Below are 17,140 nucleotides of genomic sequence, written 5' to 3' on the forward strand. Positions count from 1 at the left end.
ATATCGGATGCAAGGTGTAAAACATAATTCCATCAAAAAAGAAAGGTGTAAAAGATGACAAAAAAATAATCGAATAGGTCACGGTCATACAAGAAAATAAAGGGACATGAGATTTATTTGAAAATTTTCAAAGAAGAAAATAAACATTGGAACATGAGAAATTTGGCATCCCATGCATCATCCATGATCTATCAACATAGACACATGCAGACACGTGATGGGATTCGGTCACTACTTTATCTTGGATAATATTTGAGGGAGAGTACTGCTTGGCACACCCTCAACGAGTGCCAAACCAAGCTTTTATGTGTCATACACGGGACAAGTATTTGAGGAAAGGCTTCATTATCCATTTAAATCACTAGAAAGTAGGCTAACCCCCTCACTAGAAAGTATTTTAGGAAAGGTTTTTTTTCGATACCATGTAGAGGAAATTATGGTTTAACCCCCTCAACTTTTTTTTTTGTCTTTCATGTACACCTTCCAAATCTTTAAGGTATTGAAATGACTCGCATGATATTTCCATCTAACGATCTGTTGAACAGGCTTCATGTGAGCTTTAAAATCTATGAAAAAGACAGAAATATAGCCTGACCTGCTCCAACAAACCAGTCTTTAACAAAACAATCCAGCCACCAAGTTTTAATTTTTTTTTATATATTTTATCAGTTTAGTTATAACTTGTTTAATTAATTAATGATGATCAGCATTCGATTTGCGCATGGTGCCAAAATTGCTATTGCACATATGTTTCACAATACTATATACAGAAGATTATAGTTTAACCCCTTAACATTTGTCACCTTTCATACGTTCCTCCCATACTTTAAAAATTTTTAGTTACAGCCTTTAAATTATGCAAATAATCTAATGTGATACTTCTCCTGCATTAAATAGGCTTCACATGAATCTTAAATCTATGAATTATTTTGAAATGTCCTTGACATCTAAAGCATAGAGGGAGAATGGAAAGCAGGAAACCTCCAACCTGCTTGCCAATGCCGGCCTTCCCTGCCTCTCCCTGTCTCCTATATACCCCCCTTGCTTTGGTCTCCTCGGTAGCCTCCTTTCAATTTGTCGTTGCTCTGTTGACTCCCATGCCATCTTGCTTCACCTCCATCACCACCCCCACCCGAGCACCCTCTTTCGGCCTTTTTATCCCCCAAGTCGAGTGTATCAGTCCTCTCTTTTAATTTTTGAAAGTCCAACACCCACTCAAGTATAAGCTTTCCTCATCATGTTACTATATATCATTTTTGTCAATATGACTTATTGCCATATAAGCTAGTCTCACATCTACTAAGAAAAAGGGATCAAGAATCAAATGGGCATCACTCTTGAGATTTGTTCTATGGTCCAAAAAATTCGCTCACATTCGGGAAGCATTGCTAGGCCACAAAGTTGGCTCTTGCCATGCTCCACAACAACTATACTGGATTCATTGCTCATAAGATATTTTCATGAAGAAGATATTTTGATAAAGATCCCATCTTTTTCTAACTCTTTTAGTTTAATCTTAATTTGTGTTCCAAATCGGCTATGAAACAAAATTGGCAAATTGGTTTGGGAGCCTTTGTTGGAGTCGACTGGGGAACACACAAAGAGAAAGAGGGAGGAAGGGACCATATGTTGGGTCCACCTAGAACATAGAGAGAAAAGAAAGCGAGAGAGAACGAAGAGGGAAGGTCTTGTTAGAACAGAGGAAGAGGAGAAGGAAGGATAGTGGGTTGGTGATGACGGTGGTGAATAACAGCCGAAGCACTGGTGATAGGTGATAATTATGGATGATGGCATGCAGACAACAAAAGGAAAAAGAATTGAGTGAAACAGGGGATCTTAGAGGGCTTGAATTTAGTTAGAGCCTTATCTTGTTCGTCGGTGGGTAGGGTTTGACGTCGGCTATTGGGCACCGAGGAAGGACAGATGGAGAGGGAGGAAGCAGGGCAATTTGGCTTCAAAATAGGAGATGAGGCTTGGAAAAATGGTACAGAGAAGGATGATTGTAGGATATGGGAGGCTTTGATCGATGCAATCCAACAATTTTCGACAATAAGCAAGCTAGTAACAATAGTCCTATGCAATGTACGCCAGCAAGAGGGAAATCTGGAGGGTGGAGGGCTAGTACCTCCACTTTGGGGAGATTGAAGCCTTGGCATGGTGAGGGAATCTCTAAGAGAAGAATAAAAGAAAGAGAGAGAGAAAAGTTTCTAGTCGGTGATGTGGTGCCTTGAGGGGGATGGAAGGACTTCAAAAAGAGAAAAACATAGGTTCTCCTAGACTAATTCAACCCTTGGACCCTGACTTCCACCAGGAGTCATCGATAGTCGGATTTCCATCAAGAGTCCCTATGGTGCTCCCACATGCGAGGAGTACTTGCCCAGCCTATAAGCTAGGATGTTTTGGGTTTCAGGTTGGCATGGATGGCCTGAGGCTCATACAAAGCTTCATGGAGTTATAGCCATTTATGTATACCTTCAAGGTTTGGACTTTTTTTTGACAAAGAGGAAGCTATTGATGGATAGTTTGCTACCTTTTGAATGGCTTGGAGCTCTTATAGAGATGTTGAATAAGGAAGGAATCATAGGGGAACTGCCAACTTTCTAATCATGTACACTTGATCCTTTTTTTTAAAAAAAAAATTAAAATATTATTTAATTGGCTCTGTTTATTTACAATTGCTTTATGTGCTGCCAATATAGGGTATATAGTAGTGACCAAGGTAGTTGAGGAAATTATTTAGTTAAGAAGTTTTTTCGGTGCGCATAGTTCGAGTCAGAAAATGACTATCATCTATTTATGATAGCTAAAGTACTATTTATTTGACAAAAGATCAGATATTTTACGAGAAGATGAATTACATTGGTATCAAGTACCATTTTGTTCTTGATGTGTAACATAAGATGATATTGTTATTAATGGTACTGAGGATAATGTTATATTGACTAAGCCTCTAGTAGTGGCCATGTTTAAGCATTGCTTAGATTTGATTGGTATATGGAGCACTTGAGATTTATCCTTTGGAATCTTATGCGAAGAAGGTGGAGAGACATTTTACTATTTTGTGATGTTATCAAGCCAAGGTAGAGATTTGTTATATGTACCATGAATTTCTTGTTCCATCCTGCTCCATAATTCGGTTTGACAAATTTTGAGAGGGAGAAAAAAAGTTATTGGGAATTTTTTGTGTTGTCTATGGTGGTATGGAGGGCTTGGGCTATAGAAGGAGTTGAAAAATGGCGCCACTGGCTCTCTCATCGATGTTGATCTCAATATTGATTAGAAGAAAGGTAAATGGCTCCATCTACTAAGAAAAGGATAGAAGGAGAGAAAGGGGGAAGAGAAGAAGGGGGAAAAGAAGGAAAAAGGTGGGAAGATGACATGAAGAAAGTAGGGGGAAGAAGGGAATGAAAAGGGAGAAAGAGGAGAAATAAAAAATGCAGTTGGCCAAATTTGGCCACTGGATGTCCAACTGTGATTGTCATCCAATAGATTAGGTTGCCAGCAAACAAAAAGGAATGAAGAAAAATGAGGGGGAAAAAAAGAAAAAAAAGAAAGGAGGGAAGATACAAAGGAAGAGAGGGAAAAGAAATGCCCATTAAAGATGCAAAAAAGGACGGCTTTGCAGCAACATTTCATTGAATCACACCCTTTTGAAACTTGTAAATAGGGGATCAAAAGATAGCAGTACTATAGCCAATTACAAATGAGAAGATTGTAAGAATTCTTGATAAATTTATCATCTACCTTTAGAGTTTTGGTTTAGTATTATTCTTTTCCATTGTTTTAGCTTAGACTAGTTCTAATTCGTCCTTGAATTGTCTTAGCAGTGTGCACATTAAGGCGATCAAGAAGCGCTTTCTTATATATTGGAAGTAGATCATAAATTCTGCTTTACAGGGAGTGTTATCTATAGTGTTTCTTGATGTTTATTTTATTTTCTAACATATTTTTAATTATAGTTTCATGTTTCAATTATGATATAAAACAAACAGTTGGAGGATAGTTGGGAATTACATGAAGTGGCTTCAGCTCGATCAAATTGGCAACGGCTGCCGGTACGGGCTTCCTTCTTGCATGTGAAACTTGCACTAATTTTTTGCATCCAAGGAAGACACAAAGAACTTTCAATTATTCTTTGTAAGTGGGAACTTATGGGCAATGAATTTTTCATCCAGCTTTGTTGAGGTTGCGGCCAACTTTTTGTAGAAAAAAATGTGATTGTACGTGATAATTAGAATAGTCTTGGGTGTGCATGATATCTCCAACAATACTCTCTTTCCTTGGAGAAAAGAAATACATATTAGTTCACAGGCATCAAAGAAGTTTATATGGAAAGCTTTGGAGAAAGGTCCTGTGTGCTTATATAATAAATTGGATCCAGTGAGAGGGTAGCTACCAAACTGCATATGCTTCCAAATCTTGACTTAACCTGCTTAGCTTTAGTAGGAGTTTGCTCTGGATTGAAGATGATTGAGAGAAAGGAAGTGAAGTGAAAGGCTGGGCCAATGAGAGGGAGAGAAGCACTCATGCTTCTTCAAATTCTCTCCCTGGGGAAGCAACCCTACCTAAATTGTGCATGCATAGAGATGGGTGCCATCCACTTAGAGCCAAGGAAAAATTCTGTGTTGAATAGTCTTCAGGGCAGCCAGGGGCGGCCCGATACATTTGGGGGCCTAAGGCGAATCCAATGAATGAGGCCTTTTTTTTTAATAATAAATTTTTTTAATAAATATAAAATATTTAAAAAAATAATATGAAAATAGATAGCTATCAAGTATACTATTTCAACAAAGATACATGAATCTAACAAAAGTAGACAAAAAAATTTTTCAGTTTAATATAATTTTTGAATGGAAACATAGAAATGTAATTGCCGGGCCATAAAACTGATTAAATAATTGAGATAATGCTGGGCAATACTGTTTACCATGTCAGGCAAGAGCAGGATAAGAAAAGGTCATCCCGTGGCACTTCATGGTCAAGGTAAAGAAAAGAATTTGTCCAGAAAGAAGCCTCTCTATAAGAGAAAGTAGGGGCATTATGGGAAATTCACTCCATCTAATTAATAAAAGTCCCGTCCCACCATCTCCCCTTCAAGTGAGTACCCAAGCAGCAACTGCAACATCACAGCACAGCAGCCATTCAACCCCCTCCCTCCTTTTCTCTCTCTACCACCCAAGAGGGGAGAAGAAACCCAGAGGAGAAAATTAAAAGAATCTCCACCCTCCAAGAACTCAAGAAGTCCATCTCCAATCAGGAGTAATGTGAGGGAAGGAAAACCAAGACTAAAACCAAAAAAGAGAAGGGATGAAAGATAAGAGTGGCTTCAGGCGTGTATCAAGCCAACCAAATCCCTCCTCCTCCTCTCTCTCTCTCCACCCAAAACAAAACTACTGTCCCCAACTTCCCAAATTGCCTCTCTGCAGGCCAGGAAACTCTCCACCTCCCTTCCATCAAGGGGGAAGACTCGTAGCCTTCCATCAAGGGGGAAGCTCCTGTTCCTGTTTTCACATGGGGCCTTTGCTTCCTTTTGGTCACGCCTCCCGGAGGCCCTCCATTGGCCTGAGGCCTTAGGCGACCGCCTCGGTCGCCTAACGCTCGGGCCGGCACTGAGGGCAGCCATGTGATTACATTTCTATCAGGTTATGAGCTATATGGCAATAGTCAAGGGTAATATATGACCAGCATGATGCCACCTCATTTCATGAGACAATTCCAAGTGATCTGATTTCATTTCTCTCTAGTTTCTTTTCAACCACAAGCTTGCTTAGATATTTCTTTGTAGAACATCGACATCCAAAGTTCATTGAGATAATGATAGAGTAACAAAGAGAAGATGCGAAACTAGGAATGCAGCTTGGATTTAAATTACCAGGTCAACTGATTTGCTGAGATATTATTCGGAGAAATAGGTAATTGGTTTAGACTTTACGATTACATGTGACCATGAGGGCTCATTTGGTTGGGGTTCATCTGGTATGAGAAAAAAAAATCTATTGTCAGATTATCATGTTTGGTATGAAAAGGTGATGAGAAAGATTGTAAAATAAACTGTGCATCTCATGCTTATTTTACCAAAAGAGAAGGTAAAACAAATACTACTAGAAAGATGGTATTTTTTTCATATTTCTAATTTTCGATCTAACGATTTATTTTTTTTCCAAATTAATAAATTAATTATGTGGTTGTATTTAATTTATTTACTTAATAAAAACTTGAAAATACTTAAATTTATTTACAATAATAAATATATTTTTAAATATTTGTATAGTTAATTTAAAAAATATTTATTAACTCATGTTAATATATTTCAATATTCAAAATAGTCCATATTAATTGCCTTCATATAAGTGGATCATTAATGACCAACAAATGGACCCAAAAAAAAATCATTACTTGAATTGTTTATTCAAAGATATTATTGAAAATTTGGCGATAATTCTTATATAAGATTACCTTTAACTAAATATAGTATTTTTTTTCTGGTGTCAATTTTTAGAGTAATTTTACCACCAACTAAATGTGGTAAAATTAATTTCCTCCTATAATTATTTTTTCAGATAAATCATTCATTTTGAACAATCATCAAATTATCCCATAATTTCACATGGTAAATGACTTAGGAAATAAAGTGGCATGCTTGACACAAGGATAAGTGTGCAAGATACTCCACGAGGAATACTTTCTCTACTTATAGACACCCCACGGGTCCACGTACTACATTCAATGCATTGATCTCTTAGCCTATACAAATTCAAAACTTTATTAATATCTCTTCTTGGAATGAATCTGATCTTTGGCGGAAGGTGGGGGAAGGTTAAGCATTGAAGACGTGTTCACATTGCACTTAAAGCTTTATTCAATGCTAGAACCGTACGTATAACCCCTATAAATTAACATACGTTTGCTTATTTATAGAGACATGTCCACATTGCACTTACAGCATCATAGTGCTAGCCATGTGTCATGCCCCGACTTAAGATCACGAACTGGAGGTCGTATCAACTACCGCATACTTATAGAAAACTCTCCCCACAAGCATGCAAGATATCTTATCACGATATTAAAAACATACAGTGGTAAAACCTTAAATGATAATATTCAATTTTATTTCAATAACTAACTTAAAATTTAAGTGTCTCGCAATTCTAACAATATTCATACGTAATCCATCAATTTAAATAAATTCTAATCTAAGATACAAGTGCCAAAATTCTGCTAGTCGCTTTTCTATATTGAAACCTCCGTCAGGCTAGTTCTCTGAAAATGTAAAAAAAAATAAGAAGTCGTATAATGAGCTAAACAACCTAGTTAGCAATATCACTTTAGCTAAATAAATCAGACAATTAAATAGATAATAATTTATAGAAATTAAACATATATGTACTATCATGTGAATCAAATCTTTTTTAAAAATCTTTTTTAAAAATCTATTTTTTTTGCTCATGGATTCTAATTTGTTCTATTATTCAATTTAGCTTATCAATCATGAACTATGACCACATCTTTCTTGTGGCAGGGTCATAACACCATGCATCTTCTTACAGTGAGCTGAGCATCTTCTTGTAGCAAAGTTTTTCAGAACCGTGTATCTGCTTGTGGTATGCTGCGCATCATCTTGTGACATAACCTTCAGGACGAATAATGTGCCAATGTATTACTCTTTATTAGCAGCGTCCTCAATATTACTAGGTCGAAATTCAAATAGTTTTAGGGTCTTAGAGTTCTAAAATTGTGCGGTGTCAAAATCAATCAATCATCTCTATAATATGATCATATATCATCATAATATTCCAAAATAACATATTCAATAATAGCATACTATGCACCAAATTTATGCATCATGAATACCACTCAAAATTCATGAATATAATAATTTTATAATTGCCGGTAAATTTTGAAAAAGTGAAACATTACTTACTTTGCGAGCGAATATAAAGTATCAGTCCAATCAATTTTAATTTTTTTTTAAGATTCTAGTATTTAAAAATTATATTTCCATCAAAATCATGATTATTCTAAAAATAGAAATCCTAATTCTAATACCTTCATAGGGCTGACCTAATAGAAGTGCCCGACACCTTGGTCGGTCCGATCAAAGTGAAATTCATCTGATCATGCTCGCACTAAAATACTAGAGTTTCAATAGAGATCAGGAGGGATCAATTCTAACAATGTCCGAAAAGGGCCTGGTGGGGGCTGGCATGCCATCCGCCGAACATAGATCAGGTCCCTTCACCAAGATTGATCCAGAATTATGAAGAAAGGTGCCATGCTAGATCCAACATCTTTAGAGAAAGAGAGTCTAGGAGAGAGAAATAAGAGAGAGAAAGGATGGTGAAGAGAGAGGAAAGCGAGAGAAAGCAATCTTCTATCTCTAACCAAGGAACATGAAGGAAGAGGGTGGTTGTAGGTGGGGCTCGGGGTTAGGAACCTACGGCCGCCCACTGTAGATGGCCGTCGAAGGCAACTAGCGGCCGACGACGAGGAAAAATTCTCCTAAAATAAGAGTTTCGCTGTCTTATCTCATGGAATCAAGACGTTCTGGCGATCGGAACTCTGACCAAGGCTACATGCCGGTATGGAGAAATGGAGGGAGGCCTCGGCAACAAGAATCGATGGCGAAACCTGCTGAAATCAGAAGAAAAAGGGGTTGGGTTCCAAAAATAGAGGAAATAGGGCATCGCCCTTTTTCGTCAAAAATTTGGTGATCTTTGGCTAGAACCGAGCTTCTAAAAGTTACAGAGGAGGGAGAGAAGAGTTATCCAAAGATTGTCAGGTTCTTATCTGACTTTCGACGGCGTTCAGGCATGGCAACAATGTTGATAGCATATGGCGGAAGGGATCAAAGAAGTATCCGACGATTAAACTCCGATTGGAGTTGGTTCGCCAGCGGGGGTGGAAGGGAGGGAGGACGGAGATCAAGGAGCTCTTAATAGAGTTCGACTGCCACACGTGCTAGAATTCTTTTTTGTTTTTTTTTTTTTTAGATTTGGGTGAAAAATGGTTGGGCCAGCGGACCAGGCCTAGTTTGCTGAGTTTGACACAATGGAACTCTAGTTTCCTTGCCCTTCATTTCCTCCTTCCTCCTCTTTGTAGTCATAGTAATATAAGTTAACCAAATCCACAACAACACGAAAGTTGCCTCCAAGCCCATGGAAGCTTTGTATCATCGGTCATCCTCCACCACTTGCTTGGAGTTCTCCCTCACCGTGCCCTCCGAGAGCTTGTCGCAGCGGCATGGCCCTCTCATGAACCCAAGGCTCGGACAAGTTGACCAAATTATCGTCTCCTCCCCGGAGATGGCAAGAGAGATAATGAAGACCCACGATCTCCTCTTCGCCTCGCGGGACAACAACTAGTTTCCAAGGTGTTCTATGATGGCACTGGCATTGTCTTCGCACCCTACGGTAGCTACTGGCGGGAGCTGCAGAAGATATGCGTTCTCGACCTACTGAGTGCAAAGCGTGACAAGTCCTTCAGCACACTTCGACAAGAGATGTCCAACCTAGTGGAATATATCTCCACAATTCGCCAGTTTATCTCAGCGAGATGTTTCTCCCGACATCTAATACTGTGACCTCGAGGGCGGCATTTGGTACAAAGTGCAAGCATAGGCCGAGATTCATCTTAGCAAGAAAGCGCTTGAATTCTTCATCGGATTTAACGTGACTCATGATCCATTCCCCTCGTTGAGCTTTATTGACACTCTCAGGGGAGGTACTTCAAGGTTAGACAAATCTCACCGCGAGATGGATGAGATCCTCGGGGAGATCATCAAGGAGCATGAAGCAAAGAGAACAACCAAAAATAGCATCAACGGGAGGCAGCAAGAGGGGAAGATCTTGTCGACGTTCTCTTTAGGCTAAAAGAAACTGGTACTGGACTTGAATTCCCCCTCACACTGCATCAAGGCCGTAATCATGGTCAGTATGCCAAACTATGCATCTAGCTTGTTCTATAAAAATAAATAAATAAATAAAAGGCGCGGCAATACATATTTCTCCAAGTACTTATCATTTTTTGTTAAAATATTTAGAGCAAAAAAGAGAAAAAAAAAATATCTCTGTTTCATTATATCATGTACTCATATGTAGACTCCATGTAAAAAAAAATAATATTGACTGATATATGATCATGCTAACAAAGAAAAATATTATCGGTGATACATGTTGTTTTGTAATCCCTAAAATCACTCTAAAAAGTCACACTAAGAAAAAAAAATATAAATTGATACAGAATCACGCTAATAAAAAAAATATTATGGCTGATGTAGGTTGTTACGTGATCCCTAAAATTATACTAATACTTCTCCTCAAACTCAAGATGGTATTGTAGGTGCCAACTTGGGTTTGGAAACTAGATCACGAATGTACTCAGAAACTAATGTACTAGATCAAGAGTTGAAGTAGCAGCTCAGCAGCTGATTTGAACTAGGAGCTGACGTAGCATCTCAGAGGTCGATGTGGTGTAGAACAAGAGCTGACATGGTAGCACAAAGCCTAATGTGGCAGAACACTAACTGTTATAGCAGCTCAGAAACTGATGTACCAGATTAGGAGTTGTCATAGCAACTCAAATGCCGATATGACATTAATGCATCCAGCTGATGTGACAATATAGAATTTGATATGACAGAACAGAAGCTGACATAGCAGTTTAGAAACTGATGCGACAAATTATGAATCTAATACAGCAAACTGATGTGTTTGGCAATGCTGATGTAACTAACTGATGCGGTAGATTAATGCGTCCATTGACATGACTAACTAATATAGCAAACTGGTTTCTGTCAATGTGTCTGACTGATATGACAAACTGACGTATTTGCCGATGTGGTTGATTGACTTGGCTGATGATGTGGTTGTAAAAAGATATATAAAAAATGACAGTTGCAGCAGTGATAGAGCTCAGAGAAAAGACAACCGAAGGTCGAAGATCCTCGTACATGGAGGCACCATGGAAGAGGAGCAATAGATCTCGAACTGAATGGTGCAGGAGTGGAGTCAAAAGGCAACAAAAAATTGAAGATAGAGGGAAAGGGGCTTAGCGACGATGAAGAGAGACGACCAAAGATATGAAATTGAGGAGAAAAGCGGCGGAGAGAGGCCATGAATCCTTAGCAAATAAAGAATCTTCGGATATTAATCTACCAAAAATAGAGGATATGCAGATCTACTAAGAAATATGAGATCTTCGAATGTTGATTAACTAGAAAATAGAGGATCTATGGAGAAACATAGGATTTGCAGATCCATCAGAAAATACAGGATCTTCGGATGTTGATTCATCTGAAAATAGAGATCGATAGATCGACAATGAGGGTCTTCAAAGCTTCTAGACACGGCAACGACGGCTACATCAATGACGGAAGAGATGATGGCAACAGATTAGGTGATCGGAGGCTCTAATACCATGTTGAAATATTTGTAGAAAAAAGAAAAAAAAAAGAGAAAGAGAAAAAGGATTTTATATCTCTTTTTCATCACATTCGATACATCTTAAGGGTTATATATATTCGTGTGCAGACTCTATATAAGAAAAATAATATAGATTGATATGTAATTTTGCTAATAAAGAGGGTATGCCTTGGGGATCACCTTTGGTAAAGCCCAAGTAGAGATGGCCCTATTCCACCTCCTCTACTATTTTGATTGGAAGTTCCCCAATGGGATGGGCTCTAGGGATTTGGACATGACAGAGTCCTTTGGCGCAGCTGTGGGCTTGAAGCCTCTGTGGTTAATTGCTACTCCTTACATACCCATTTGAATGATATATATAGCTGAAGTAATTAGATATTGCTTTTAGGGGAGCAGACCATGTTGCCTGATACCTATGTGCACTATTGCAAGCGTGCCTTTGTGTTTGTGATATAGGAAATTATCATGTCTTTGCAATTAAAATAATGCTTTTATGGAGAAACAAAAGGGTTGGAAATAAAATAGTGCTTTTTTAGAAATACAATAGTGTACTGTAATTGAGAAATCTGAGGATCGTGCATGGCTTGCAGTCACTATATATATATATAGTGCTCTATTTTCTCAAAAATCCGTGAATACAAAAAATGAGCGGCCATATTAAGTTTGAAATTCAACCACATCAAAACACATAAAAAAAATCAATAATAGTACCTGATTTGAAGTCCTTTTTTTTGTAGAAATTTGGATATCTCCTCTTGTTTAGTTACAATTTGTCTGTTGTCACTTTCTTGTGGCGATAACTAAGCTGCAAGAATTAATATGTGGCTGTAGATAAGGTTGTAGAGCAAAAATTAGAAATTGGACACCCAGGGATAGGCATGTGTATGAGTATAAAATGCAAGCTTAGTATGATCATGAAAAGATAAAATGTATTGTTGAAGTATCTGAATCTTATTGAAAGTAAATGTCATGAAGCTTATCTATATAGATGTATCATATTTTGTATAATTTAATTGAACTGAATTATATAATTTTTCTTGATCCAATTCTATAAAATAGATTGGTTACTTATTGAGTTGTAAAGCTCATAATCTTCATCTATATTTTTCAGATCCAGAGACCAGACGAGTATTGACTTTTGCGAGAAAATAAATAGAGGCAAGGTTATCTTCCTAATTAGTATACTTAGTTTTGATTAATGATGTATATTAAAGTGTGGCCTGGATTTATATATAAATACTTAGATACTAAAAGTGTGGCCAGACTGGCCCAGTCCACTTCCAACCTTAACACATGAGTTTTCTGTTCCACTATGATCCCTTATGCTTCAATTGGTAGCCACCCCGTTGAAATCCAAAATGCTAACATAGTAAACGATAATGGGGGACTAATTTCTCAGCCGCGGGACATCGTCGTAGGAGATACTTCATAGATGTATTTTGAGGGCCTCTTTGTCCATTGTCTACTATATCAACGAACATAAAGACTAATTTCTGTTTCTGATACATGGTGAGAATGGGAGCAAGAATGAGGAATTAGGGTGGAGTTGCATACTTTTCCTGAAATTCTCATGTTTATTAACAAGCAAACCCCATTCAAGTGCATGAATGGAGAACTCAAGTCAAAATCCATCCTTTAGAAAGAAAAGATAACTATGTCATGGTCATGACAGAACAAGCTTTTGGTCACTCTCTCTCTTTGATGCTCTCTGACACTTTACAACAAGTTAATATTGGGTGTTAGGCATCAACGGAGTTGATTTTGGCAGATATATATTTACAATCGATCTTATAAACATACTAGGTTGTGTAAGATTCCGAGCTTAAGTTAGATATATAGCTTAAGCCATCTCCATCATTCATGAAGCAAATCTTCAATGGCCCATACCATAACAATGCTTCAAAGCTCAATGTCAAACCACACTCCATTGATCGGCATCCAAGCAGCAGCATGCTGTCAAAGAACTCACTCTTCTACAGGCCCACACTCTTGCCAACCCTCCAAATAGAGCACATGAATCTTCTCATCACTTTCTTCAGACTCCTCTCCTTCCTCAAACGGCTAGGTGTCATAGACCTTCATCACTGTGGGAGATGTCTTCGAGTATTTAGCGATCAGCATCCTCTCAAATTCTTTTTTGGATGATAAGGGAGGCAAGGTGCCACCCAACTTTTATTATTAGCATCCTTTCAAATTAACTGGAGAACAAACATGAAGACCCAAGGCTCTGCAAACCCAAAAAATAATTAAAAAAAAGCTCATAAAAGAACACAAAACCACAAAAAAAAAAAAAAAGGCTGACGAACAAGAACTGGTCAGGCCGAAAATATAGAACAAATGAGGGTCGGTCCCCAACCATGGCATATGGAACCAGCAGAAATTTTCTTCCATGGATTCTCTCTCTAAATCAAGTTGGATGTTTGATTTCAGATTATAAAATTAATAAACCAAATTTCAAATCCATCGTTGAAAACAACCCTGTAACTAAATCTAAAGAAACTTGCACCAAGCTTGAATCGAACTTGATTCTAGTCCAAGACTTAATAAGAAATATTATTAACTTCTTTGAGATGCATTTTATTAAAAATGATGTCTGCTTCTTGATGCTCAAAATATATGAATACTAAGCAAAGCTTGATCAAACCCGTGCTCAAAGAAATCGACTTGGCTGAATTACGTGCTATAGTTGGAAACCTGCATGATTACAGGGACGGTCAATTGCCAACAAGTCAAAGCTTAGCCTGGGATGCTCTGAAGTCAGACTGCGGTAACATCCCGGAGTTAATTAGTTATGCCTGATTATGACTAGCTTTAGTTCTCCTTTTGTTCAAAGATCTTTGGGTCCTTCACTTGACTATCTGTCTGGCTGGCTATTACCTCTTGTCACTTTGTGGAATGGTCTTAAAGCAACAACATTCATTAACCTCTAGTATATGTGAGTCAAGAATGGCCACTGGGCCTCCAATTGTTTCCCACGTGCTTGACTGGATTCTCATTAGAAACTTATTCCTGTTGAAGATTATAAATATTCATGTATTTTTTGAAAGAATAAGGAACAAGAATCTAACCCATTTTTATTTAGTCAAGCGTATATGTTAAGCATAAGCTTTCCCCGTCATGTTACTATGTATCATTTTTGTAAATATGTCTTATTGCAATATAATCAAGTCTCACATCTACCAAGGAAAAGGGATCAAGAATCGAATGGGAGAGGAAGAGAGAACACGCCAAGGGAGAACACGCCAAAAGAAAGAGAGAGGAAGAGACCCACTGTTGGGTCCACCTAGAACATATAGAAAAAAGAGAGATAAAGAATGAGAGGGAATGAAGAGGAAAGGTCTTGTTAGAAAAGAGGAAGAGGAGAAGGAATGATAGTGGCTTGGTGATGGCGGTGGTGAATAACAACCGAAGTACCGGTGATAGGCGATAATTATGGACGATGGCAGGCAGACAACAAAAAGAACAAAAAAAAAAAAAAGAACAAGAATTGAGTGAAACTGGAGATCTTAAAAAGCTTGACTTTAGTTAGAGCTTTATCTTGTTCGCCGGTGGCTAGGGATTGATGTTGGCTATTGGGCATCGAGGAAGGATAGATGGAGAGGGAGGAAGCGAGGAAATTTGGCTTCAAAATACGAGATGAGGCTTAGAAAAATGGTATAGGGGAAGATGATTGTACGACATAGGAGGCTTTGAACTATGTAATTCAATAATCTTCGACGATAAGCAAGCTGGTTGATGAGAGCACAAAAGTACAATCGTCATACTATCTTGATTAGTATTATAGCTAATCATTAATAATAAAATTAACTAATTAACATTGTATTTGTGTTTGAGTGCAAGTAATCCAAGAGACCCAATAACACTGGGTTTGAGCCCGAACTCGCGGCCAGCACCTCCCCGACGTCGTCTGACTCAGCATGTCTTCATCCCTGTCATCTTTCTGGAACAGCGGATGTTCTCCACGAATGTCCCATCCTCAACGTCTTCAAAGCAAGCATATGTCCACGCGTTCACAACGCGTCTGCAGCTCATTCCATTCCAGCGTCCGAGCGATTCTGCGAGTGATCCCCACGTCTGCACCCCCTCCTCTGCCTCTGCTTCCGCCCATGACGCATCCGGATCAAATCCCAGCTTCCTGCGATCCAGCCTCCACCGCGTCCGTGATCAATTTCCTCTCAGAATCCACGCCTGCCTCCCAGCAGCCAAGATTCACAGCCGGCGCTCCCATCCTCCCGTGGTCCAAAGAGGAAATCCACAAAGCTTCCGGTGATTCCGGCCGCCCGTTTCAAAGATCCATAGCTTCATCCCGTGCGGAAACAGGGGAGAAGAAAGGATCCCACGCCCGCTTCTAATCCGGCGTCCACAAAGCTTCCGGTGATTCCGCATCTCTTCCGGATTTGAAATCCCAAGCGTCCGCCTCACAGATCGCGTCCGCCTCACAGATCGCGTCCGCCCTCTCCTTCCTCCCATGATCAAGCCATCTACAAGCATCCCGCCTCACAGATCGCGTCCGAGCTCCACGGATCACGCCATCATCCCGGCCGGTCCAGCCTCCTCCGCATCCAAGCACCCGCGGCGCTCTTCATCCGGATCTACCTCCCGAGATCCCGCGCCCGTTTCTCCTCCTCTCCATGCGCAATCAAGGGATCCATGCTCTGGCTATCTATAAGAAGGGGAGGACGAGAGGAGGAGAGGGGAGTTCTTGGTTGGGGGTTGGGCCAAAGAACAGGGGAGGGGGCGCTCGGTTTGGGAGAGAAGAGAGAAAGAAAAAAAAAGAGAAACAGAGCATGGCTCTGTTTTGTTTGAAAAAAGAATAAAAAAATAGGGGAGAGAAGTTTCTTGTTTTTCTTTCTTTTCTTTATTTTATTTGCAGAAGAAAGGCAGCATCAGGCTACCAATCTTCATTTCTACCTTTGTAATCAATTTATTTTTACAAAATCTATCATTTCTCTTTCATGCAATCTTTGTTCTAGGTTCAGTTTAATTTCCGCTTTTTATGCAAAATTTTAATTTTTCTTTTATGCAATACATGTCTAAGTTTTAATTTAATATTCTACAATTTATTGTATGCATTCTAGAATTCTTAATTTTAAGATAATCTTGGAATTAATCTTTGCGGTTCGATTGACGATTTTAATTTATATTCTGTCTTTAGAAATCGACCCCTACTCTGCATCAGATTTCAATTGAAAAGTTTTCTTTCTTTTCTTTGTTTATTTTCAAATAGAAAATATTCTCTGCTAGACTAGAGAATCATTCAACATCCCCGAAGTAATGTTTTTCTTTTGTTATTCAAAAATCGATTTTGAATCCGAGTAAATATTTTGATTTTTATGCAACTCAAACCGCCTCCCTGTGGATCAATCTTTTACGACTACTATTCTTCGAGTAGAAAAGGTAAGAGTATAATTAAATTAAACTTTGTTTGTCGGTTCTAAAAACGATCTGTTTAGCGTATTTTTAGATAAACAGGAATTCGACAACACTGGTAACAACAACCGTATGCAAGTTAGGCAAGCAAGAGGAAAATCTGGAGGGTGGAGGGCTGGTACCTCCACTTTATGGAGATTGAATCCTTAGCGTGGTGAGGGTATCTCTAAGAGAAGAATAAGAGAGAGAGAGAGAGAGAGAGAGAGAGAGAGAGAGAGAGAGAGAGAAATTTCCAATCAGTGGTGATGGTGCCTTGAGGGGGGAGGAAGGACTTCAAAAAGAGGAAAACG

Source organism: Phoenix dactylifera, chromosome 8 (genome assembly GCF_051530095.1).
Source record: "Phoenix dactylifera cultivar Ajwa chromosome 8, Ajwa_hap1_PhDact_Kaust_v1.1, whole genome shotgun sequence".
Taxonomy (NCBI): domain Eukaryota; kingdom Viridiplantae; phylum Streptophyta; class Magnoliopsida; order Arecales; family Arecaceae; genus Phoenix; species Phoenix dactylifera.